Here is a 10,887-nt window from a genome sequence, read left to right as displayed (position 1 = left end):
CGTGTGATGTGTGTGTGTGTGTATTGTGGGTGTTGGTAGAAGCTTTGACCCGGTATTACAGAAGGTTGTGAGTAGCCTGATGTAGGTGCTAGGGGCCAAACTCAGGTCCTTTGTAAGAACAGGCATGCTAAGAGCAGTGCATGCTCTTAAGGGCTGAGCCACCTCTCCAGCCCCACTGAGATCTTCCAGCCTCAGCCTCCAGCCTTGACAATGTTGTGATTACAGATTCCCCAGATTCTCAACCGAGACAACAGCGTGAGAAGAGGGCTGAGGGCTGAGTGGGACTCGGTGTGTAAAACACTCGCTATGAGGGCTGCCTTAGTCAGGGTTTCTATTGCTGTGGCAAAGGAAACACCATGACCAAAGCGCAGGTTGGGGAGGGAAGGGTTTATTTGGCTCACACCTCCACACTGTAGTAAAGGAAGCCAGGACAGGAACTCATGCGAGGCAGGAACGTGGGGGCAGGATCTGGTGCAGAGGCCATGGAGGGCAACTGCTTACTGGCTTGCTCCCCATGGCTTGCTCAGCCTGCTTTGTAATAGAACCCACAATCTGCTCAATAGTGGCTCCCCACAATGGGCTGAGCCCACCCACATCAATCACTAATTAGGATAACGCCCCACAGGTTTGCCTATAGCCCAGTCTTACGGAGGCATTTTCTCAATAGGGGTACCGCCCTCTAATGACTCTAGCTTGTGTCAAGCTGACGTAAAACTACCCTGGACAAAAACCTAATAAGGGTCTGACATAGTTAAAGGAAAGAACTGATTTCTGCAAATTGTCTTCTGATTTGGGATGTCCTTCTATATATGTGTTGCTTTTATTGGTTAATGAATAAAGCTGCTTTGACCTATGGCAGAGTAGAATATGGCCAGGCTGAGAGGGATATAGAGAGACAGTAGGAAGAGTCAAGGAGCTGCCCAAGAAGCAAGAGATAACAAATCATGAGCCTTGCAAAATATAAAATAATAGAAATGGGTTAATTTAAGATATAAGAGTTAGGTCTGGCGGTGGTGGCGCACGCCTTTAATCCCAGCACTCGGGAGGCAGAGGCAGACGGATCTCTGTAACTTCGAGGCCAGCCTGGTCTTCAAGAGCTAGTTCCAGGACAGGCTCCAAAGCTACAGAGAAACCCTGTCTCGAAAAATCCAAAAACAAAACAAAACAAAAAACAAACAAACAAAAAACCCCAAAAAACCAAAAAACAAAAGATATAAGAGTTAGTTAACAAGAAGCTTGAGCTAATAAGCCAAACAGTGTTGTAATTAATATAGTTTCTGTGTGATTATCTGGGTCTGGGCATCCAGGAAACGAACAAGCAGTCTCTGTTTACAGTCTTCTGATATCCACATGGGCAATGTGGTACACTCACACACAAATCTCACACACACGCGCAGGCACACACGCACACTCACACAGATCATACACACATGCATACTCACACACATGCACACTCACACACAAATCTCACACACACACGCAGGCACACACGCACACTCACACAGATCTCACCTACAGATCTCACACACGCACACACACTACACACAGATCTCACATGCACACTCACACAGATCTCACACACACGCACACTCACACAGATCTCTCACACACGCACACTCACACAGATCTCACACACGCACACTCACACACAGATCTCACACACACGCACACTCACACAGATCTCACACACGCACACTCACACACAGATCTCACACACACACACTCACACAGATCTCACACACACGCACACTCACACACAAATCTCACACACACACACTCACACAGATCTCACACACACGCACACTCACACACATCTCACACACACGCACACTCACACACAGATCTCACACACGCACACTCACACACAGATCTCACACACACGCACACTCACACAGATCTCACACACACACACTCACACACAGATCTCACACACACACACTCACACAGATCTCACACACACGCACACTCACACACACATCTCACACACACACACTCACACAGATCTCACACGCACACTCACACAGATCTCACACGCACGCACACTCACACAGATCTCAACACACACGCACACTCACACAGATCTCACACACACACTCACACAGATCTCACACACACACTCACACAGATCTCAACACACACGCACACTCACACAGATCTCACACGCACACTCACACAGATCTCACACACACGCACACTCACACAGATCTCAACACACATGCACACTCACACAGATCTCACACACACACTCACACAGATCTCACACACACACTCACACAGATCTCAACACACACGCACACTCACACACAGATCTCACACGCACGCACACTCACACAGATCTCACGCACGCACACTCACACAGATCTCACGCACGCACACTCACACAGATCTCACACACACGCACACTCACACAGATCTCACACACACGCACACTCACACAGATCTCACACACACGCACACTCACACAGATCTCACACACACGCACACTCACACAGATCTCACACACGCAGACTCACACAGATCTCACATACACGCACGCACACACGCGCGCAGTGAGTTCAAAAAAAAAAAAGGAAAAACATTTAAATTACTCAGAGTCTCTAACTACACTGGCTTATAGTGTGAGGCCCTGTCTTGAATAGGTGTCTCAACAGTTAGGAGCACCACCTGCTCTTCCAGAGGACTCAGGTGCAAGGGTTCAATCCCCAGCACCTACTTAGCGGTTCACAAGCATCTGTAAATCCAGTTCCAGAGGATCTGATTGCCCTCTTCTGGTCTCTACAGATAGTAGGCATGCACATGGTACGTAGCATACATGCAGGCAAAGCACCCAAATACAGTAAAAGTCAATCGATCAATCAACCAACCAACCAAACAAACAAAAACCACCCCCAAAAACAAAAGCAAAAATATCTGAGTGTGGGCTGACAAGCCTGAGACCCGAGTTCTAAGCCTGGGGCCCACACAGCGGAAGGCGGGACCCAGCTGCTGCACGTTATCCTTTGACTTCCACAAGCACAAAGGTGTATCCCAGGACTCATGCACCTCGAGAGAAACAAGTCATACCCCCCCCCAAGATCTGTTACCAGGGTAGGCTGCAGGCACCTTTGCTGGCTGGACCATCTCATCAGCCTTTTTCTTAGTTCATAGACAATGTCCTGCAATGTAGCTCAAGCGTGCTTTGACCACAGGACCACACTCTCCGCCTCTTGCTTCCGCGCCTGAATGCCAGGCTTACGAACAGGAGCAGCATCGAACAGGAGCAGCGATGCCCTGTTAACAAATCTTACTTTCTGTTTATTTTTGAGAAAGAGTCAGACTCTCAGATGGGGTACATGGTGAGACCCTGTCTCAAAAGTATATATAAAATAAATGAAAGAAAAGAAAAGGGGGCGGGGTTAAAGAGAAGAGCAGGCCTTGGTACAGACCTGTGCCTCAGAGTTTGCCGAATTCCTTGGTTTTAGTCCCTCTAGTGGTAATTCCGAGGTACTGTTGTTGATGACAGCAAAGCACAGAAATCCTCCAACAGCTAAAATAATCCGGAGCAGTTGTAGCTCAGTGGCAGAGGGTAATATGTACAAGGACCTGATTTTCCAGTTCTCAAATCAGTAATAGCGTGGTGCCACATGCCTCTAAGGCCAGCACTTGGGAGGGGGTGGCAAGAGGATTAGATCTTCAAAGTCATCCCTGATTACATAGTGAGCTCCAGGCCAGCCTGGGCGAAGTCTGTCTCAAGGCAATGACACTTTCCACAACCCCAAAACAAACAAACAACAAAAACCAACCCTCAAACCATCCTTTCCCAGCTAGCACTGCCATTTGACACCTTGTGTAGATAAATGGTAAACTGAGGCTCGAGGTCGCACAGCTGGTGAGTTATCTGGGGTCCGAAGACCACACGCTTCCTTCCCCACTTTGTTGGTATTTAGGACAGGACCAAGGGCCTCCTGCATGCTACACAGTGTATCACTGCACCAGAAGCTCAGGATTTTATGAAAAAACTCTCCCAGTTTAAAAATGTTGCCAACAAATCCACAATTGCTTAGACTCACGGTTTGGTAGGCCTCATTTGACTGGCGAGTAATGGATTTGGTCTGCTGGTTTATACACTCCTTGTTTTTGTGACAGCCTCCTGATGTAGCTCTAGCCAGCTTCAAACTCAGAGATCCACCCACCTCTGCCTCAGAGTACTGGGATTAAAGGCACGAGCCATTTGGGTGTCCATTTCTTTTTTTTTTTAAATTATTTATTATGTATACAACATTCCTTCTGTGTATGCGTGCATGCCAGAAGAGGGCACCAGATCTCATTACAGATGGCTGTGAGCCACCATGTGGTTGCTGGGAATTGAACTCAGGACCTCTGGAAGAGCAGTCAGTGCTCTTAACCTCTGAGCCATCTCTCCAGCCCTGTCCATTTCTTTTATACCTCCACATTATTGAGCAATTTCTGCAGAACCAGGAATGAGCTCGTGAATACTGTTCTCTATTTCAGTTTGACTCTTACCTGGCAAGCGTGAGCCCACACAGACTCATACAACACCTAAATTCTCTATCCCTGAATCTCATAACGGGATTTATTAGTGCAATGGAGGCTTTCCCTAGGTCTGGTGAGCTTGACCTGGGCCATCAATGGTCTCCTGAGCCACTTGAAGACAGGGGCTTCTGAACAGGGAGGAGCAGGGTTAATGTAAGAAAAGTGAGGAAGAACTCCCAAGGGTGGGGAGGACTCCGAGGAAGAATGACACCATGTTGCCCTGCCTGGTGGGCTGTCACATTCTCTACAGTGTAAAAATGTATGGGCACTGTGCATGCCCTTAGAGGCTAGAAGAGGGTGTCAGATCTCCCGGACCTGGAGTTACAGATGGCTGGAAGCCTCCACGTTGGGGTCCTCTGGAAAAGCAGCAGCCAGTGCTCTTAACCATTGAGCCATCTCTCCAGCTACTGAGTGTGTGTGTGATACATATGGTGGAATTAGATGGAGACTGAGACAGTCTTTTTTTTTTTTCTTTAGAGACCAGGTTTCTCTGTAACAGCTCCAGCTGTCCTAGAACTCACTTTTGAGTTCTGGCTGACCTCAAATTCACAGAGCTCCCCCTGCCTCTGCCTCCTTGAGTGCTGGGATTAAAGGTGTGCACCACCACTGCCCAGCTAGAGTCTGAGGTAAACTTATTGAGACTGGTCATTTCTGAGCACGCAGTGGGTCCAGCTGATGAGAAGTCCACACACCCTATTCGTGCTCCTGTGGGTCACCCGGAGAGTTCATTTGGGGGAGGGGCCGCGTGTGTTTTGTGACTAGCTCTGCCCTTCTGTGAACCCACCGTGACCACCTATGGGCATCTTAACTCCTGTCTCGAAAGCAATTCTGTGATGCCCGTTGGAGTTGGAGGCCCCGACCTTGGAAGTATTCATTAACATTTCCTACGCAGACGGGTATCCCCGATTAGGAGATACCCACTGCAGGCAGAACCACTGAAGGGAGCTTTAATCACGCTGGGCCCCGCCCCGAGATGCTTGCCTTAATTCATCTGGAGGAGAGCCCGTCGTAGTGAAGTTTGCCAACAATCACAAAGCTTTGAAGTCATTCCAAGTGCTGACAAAGGGCCGGCGTGTAGGTCAGTGTGAGGCACTGGCTTAGCTAGGCACGGGGCTTAATTCCCATCCTCGGGGAGAAAGGAAACAAACCAACAAATGCTTACGCACTCACATAGTCTGCTGCGGTAAGAAGGACAGGGTATGTTCTCCCCGCGCACACGCCGTCTTCGTGGAGATTAGTCACCCCTTGTCAGACCATGTGTTAAGTCTCAACTACCAACTTGTGTTCTAGCAACTGCATCGGGTGGTTTACAAACACCTTTAGCTCCAGTTCCGGGGAACTGAACGTACTTTTCTGGCCTGCATGCACGTGGTGAGCACACGTATTCATTCACACACACATGCAATCTATAGACTTGGACATGCTATGCAAGTACGTTTTTTTTTTCTTCCAAGACAGGTTTTCTCTGTGTAACAGCCCAGGCTGTTCAGGAACTTGCTTTGCAGACCAGACTGGCCTCAGACTCAGAGATTCGCCTGCCTCTGCCTCCCGAGTGCTGAAACTAAAGACATGTGCTGCCACCACCCAGTGCAAGTGTTATAAATTTAACTGAAACCCAGTTTCAGGGCAAGCCAGACTTCTAGGTGACCAAGTACACTTTTGAATCTGAGAATCACTATCCTGGCCCAATACCCCTCTTCATGAATCAAGAAAGCACTGCTCAGCTGCACTGGAACTCACCCTGTAGACCAGGCTGGTCTCGAACTCACAGAGATCCACCTGCCTCTATCTCCCGAGTGTTGGGATTAAAGGCGCGCGCCACCACATCTTAGTGCCACCACTGCCTTGTGCCTCAGCTCTTTTTATCCTTTTGTGCTTTCCTGCTGTCTCTGTGTCTGCTTAGCTGATGGCCCCTGGCTTCTGGCTCCAGGTGTGTCCCTCAATCTCTCCTCCTTCTCTCTCTTGTTCTTCCTTCTCATTCCTAGTTATTTTCTTCCTATGTATTCCCTCTTCCTGCTAGGCCCGCCTATCCTTTCTCTGCCTATTAGCTGTCCATCTCTTTATTAGACCAATCAGGTGCCTTAGGCAGGCAAGGTGAAACAAATGTAACACATCTTTACATAATTAAACAAACGCAGCATGAACAAAAGTAACACATCTTTACATAGTTAACGTAATATTCTGTAGCAGAAACAAATGTCACACATCTTTGCCTAGTTAAGATAATATTCTACAACAATTCAGGCCAGAGAGTTTGATGTAGAAATGTCCTATGCATTTTCTCCACTCTGAGTTTGGGAGTCAGACATAGCAGGGCTGACATTGTAGCTTTGCCCGAGGCACACAGTAGGGCCACAGTAATGGTGTATTAGATGAAATTTATAGGAGACTGGGGATGTAGTTCAATTCACAGTGCTTACCTGTAATGCTTGAAGCCCTGGGTTTGATTCCTAGTATCACATAAACCAGATACTAGGGATTACATGGTGGGATTAGTCCTGTAATTCCAGCATTTAGGAGGTAGAGGCAAGATTAGAAACTCAAGGTCCTTCTTGACTACGTGGTGAGTTTGAAGCTAGCCTAGGACACATCCAACGCTGCCTAAAAAGGGAGGGGCAAGATGGAGAGATAGCTCAGAGGTTAAAAGCATTGGGTCCTCTTACAGAGGACCCAGGTTTAATTTCTAAGCATCCACATCATGACTCACAAGCGTCAACTCCAGTTCCAGGGGTTCCTTTATCTTCTGGCCTCTGTGGGCACTGCACGCAGACGGTGTAGCGGCATACAGGCAACACATCCATACAAATAAAAGTAAATAAGTTTTAAAAATATTGTGGGAAGGAGGATCAAAACCATTCTGTACTACATACTCCTCCTACAGTGAACTCTAGGCCAGCCTCGATTGTGGAAGAAAGACATAGTCTCCAAAACCAACCCAAATCAAACAAAGAAAAAAACCCAACAAAACAGCTCTGAAGAATTACATAATTTTGTTTTGTTTCGTTTCGTTTGTATATTTCCGAGACAGGGTTTCTCTGTGTAACAGCCCTAGCTGTGAGGCCCACCTGAGGTGCTCAGAGCTTCTGGGGATTGTAGCCTCTTGTTTCTAGGCTCAAATACGAAATCACGTAAAGACATAACTCGCAGCCGCGTGTTGTGGCCCACGCCCACAATCACAGCACTTGGGATGCTGAGACAGAGGATTGCCTGAAGCTAGAGAACAGCCTGGGCTAGCAGAGTAAACACTGGCCTTGGGATACAGACGCAAAACCTGGCGGCACTTGTGTACTCGACTCTCGGAGGCCGGACGTTCTGACGTATTCCCTGACGTCTCTTTTGCGTAGTAGCGCTATGCCTTGTGGGAGTCGAAGTCCGACAGTGAGCCGCGCTTCTGGATGGGAGGAGTCTGCGCGGTTTTGGACGCCATCCAGTCCGGAGGATGGCTGAGACATTTTTTTAAAAAATTTACTTTTATTTTCACATTATGTGCATGAATGTTTTGCCTTACATGTGTGTATGTGTACCACATGTGCGGTCCCTTGTGAGACTTTCTGTATCTTGAGATCAAAGCGCTTTCAACTTTTTTCTGTCAGTTTCAGTTCTACTTCGAGATACTGTGTTAAGTGTCTTGTTGTTTTGAGGCAGGTTCTTCTAGCCCCAGTCCGACCTGGAACTTGCAACAGTCCTCTTGCCTCAGCTTCACAAAAAGTAGGTGTTACAGGTATGAGCAACTTCGTTAGGTTTTATTATCTGCTTTTAAAAGGGTCTGTCCCTAAAGGGCCAGCAAGATAGCTCAGCTTTAGGTGCTTACTGTCATACCTGAGTTTGATCTCCAGTACCCACAAAGAGGAACTTCAGATGATTCTCTGACCCCAACATTTGTGCACCCACCCACGTAAATAATAAAATATAATAAAAAGGGTCAGCTGGGCCATGGTAGTGCATGCCTTTAGTTCCAGCACTTGGGAGGCAGAGGGAGGTGGATCTCAGTGAGTTCGAGGCCAGGCTCGTCAACAAAGGGAGTGCCAGGACAGCGGGGACTGATACACAGAGAAACCCTGTCTCCAAAACCAAAACATAGCCGGGCGGTGGTGGCGCACGCCTTTAATCCCAGCACTTGGGAGGCAGAGGCAGGCGGATCTCTGTGAGTTCGAGACCAGCCTGGTCTACAAGAGCTAGTTCCAGGACAGGCTCCAAAACCACAGAGAAACCCTGTCTCGAAAAATAAAAAAAAAAAAACAAAAACAAAACCAAAACATATATATGGTCTACACAGCTAGAAAAAAGTACTTGCAGTTGCACATAGCTATGCAAACGAGATCATGTTTTTCGTCCCCCCCCATTTCATTTGGACATTTAGTTTATAAAGGGTTTTACACTTGCTCAGAAAGCACTGGCAACTCCCCCCTTTGTATTTAATTAGAAATTTGTGTGCATGTGTTCGCGTCCTCATGTGTGCACAGGTGTGTGCACAGGTGTGTGCTCAGGAAAGCCCGGGAGATTCCTCTATAGGGCTCCATCATTACTTTATTTTTGAGGTAGAATCTCACTATGTAGCCCTCGCTGGCCTGGTACTCCTTATCTAGACCAGGCTGGCCTCAAATTCAGAGATCTAGGTGTCCTCTGCCTCCCTGTTGCTGGTGTTAAAGCACGGGCCACCCAGCTTCTCCTATTTCTAGATAGTCTCTTGCTGAACTTAGAGCTGACCACTTTGGCTCGCCTGGCTAGTCCAGGGATTTACGTGTCTGCACACCCCAGTGCCGAGGATATAGACAGCTACGGCCACGGGCAACGTTATCACAGACTCTGGAATCCAGAATCATCTGAGAGATGGGTCTCTACCATGCCCATGATTGCGGTTATCTTGACTATGCTAACCTAGGTGGGAAAACTGACCAGCCCACTTGCTGTGGACTGAACAAATGGAGAGCACCAGCTAAGAAGAACCACATGTGTGCTTTTCCCTCTTTCTTCTGATTGTGAATCAACAGGACCAGCTGCTTAGTCTGCTGCCGACACCGTGGCTTCCCTGCTGTGATGAACTGTGCCCAGTGACACATGGGTTGTTCATGAATTTCCCAAAGACACAAGGCAGAAGTAGTCTGTTAGAGACACTGTGGTACTGATGCAGTGGGCGGGACAGTAGAAGAAACTGTCTGCAGACAGGCATTCTAGAAGCTGTTTTCAGGGTCACGTGGCCTGGGATAATTGCTGTTGGGGCTTGTCATGGCTTGTCATGGCTTGTCATGGTCATCCTCTTTCTCTGAATTAGAAACGGCTCGACAGGACCATCCCTCCTTAACTGGCATCCACATTTTGTAGGTCTTGTTGGGATTTGTAAGGGTCCTCCTGAGTCAGCCACAACCTTGCTCTGAGACCAGCTTGCGTTGGGACAAAAGCAGCCATGTTAAGCGGTATCACTCTGACATTTGTCCCAGAACTGTGTCCACAACATAGATTCACATTAATTTTCTTCTTTCTTGTTTTTTCAAGATAGGGTTTCTCTGTGTAGCCCTGGCTATCCTGGAATCCAACCTGTAGACCAGGCTGGCCTTGAACTCAGAGATATTCCTGCCTCTGCCTCCAAGTGCTGGGATTAAAGGTGTGCACCACTATGCTTGTATCTCAGACTTTCCTCAAATCTTAGACTGGCTATGTTGGCAAGGTTGACCTTTGAACTTCTCATATCCTAACCATCTGATGTGCTGAGATAGGATTCCAGCTATCTCAAGTACCATTATACTTGACTGCTTAATCTGTTTAATTTTTATTATTTTTACTTACGTGTAGCTGTGTATGTCTGCATGTGGGTCTGTATATAAGTGCAGGGGTCCTTGGAAGTAAGATGTGGATCTTTGGGATCTGGGGTTAGTACTGGGCACTGGGCACTGGACACTGGACACTAAATTCAGGCTCTCTGGAAGTGCAGCAAGTGTTCTTATCTGCCAGCTGTCTCTCCAGCCGCTGTTTCCAAAATGTATGATCTCAGGCCTGGTGGTGGTGGCGCACGCCTTTAATCCCAGCACTTGGGAGGCAGGGGCAGGCAGATCTGTGAGTTCAAGACCAGCCTGGTCTACAGAGTGAGTTCCAGGACAGCCAAGGCTACACAAAGAAACCAAAAACAACAACAAAGCAGAACAGGACAAAACAAAAAAACCCAAAATGGATGCTCGCTTCTTAATCTCCTCCTCCAACTTCTCCCTCTCTCTTCTCTCTCCTTGGGCCTGGCTGGTGACCGTTAAGCTCTGGCCACAGGGCTAGCTATGTCTACACTGCCGAAAATTACAAGTTATTTTAAACACTTGAAAAAGTACCCACTATTCCGATTGAACAAATCTTAAAACTTAGTTCACA

Source organism: Microtus pennsylvanicus, chromosome 7 (assembly GCF_037038515.1).
Source record: "Microtus pennsylvanicus isolate mMicPen1 chromosome 7, mMicPen1.hap1, whole genome shotgun sequence".
Classification (NCBI taxonomy): domain Eukaryota; kingdom Metazoa; phylum Chordata; class Mammalia; order Rodentia; family Cricetidae; genus Microtus; species Microtus pennsylvanicus.
The sequence above is the reverse complement of the archived record's forward strand: the minus strand, read 5'-3'. Positions refer to the sequence as shown.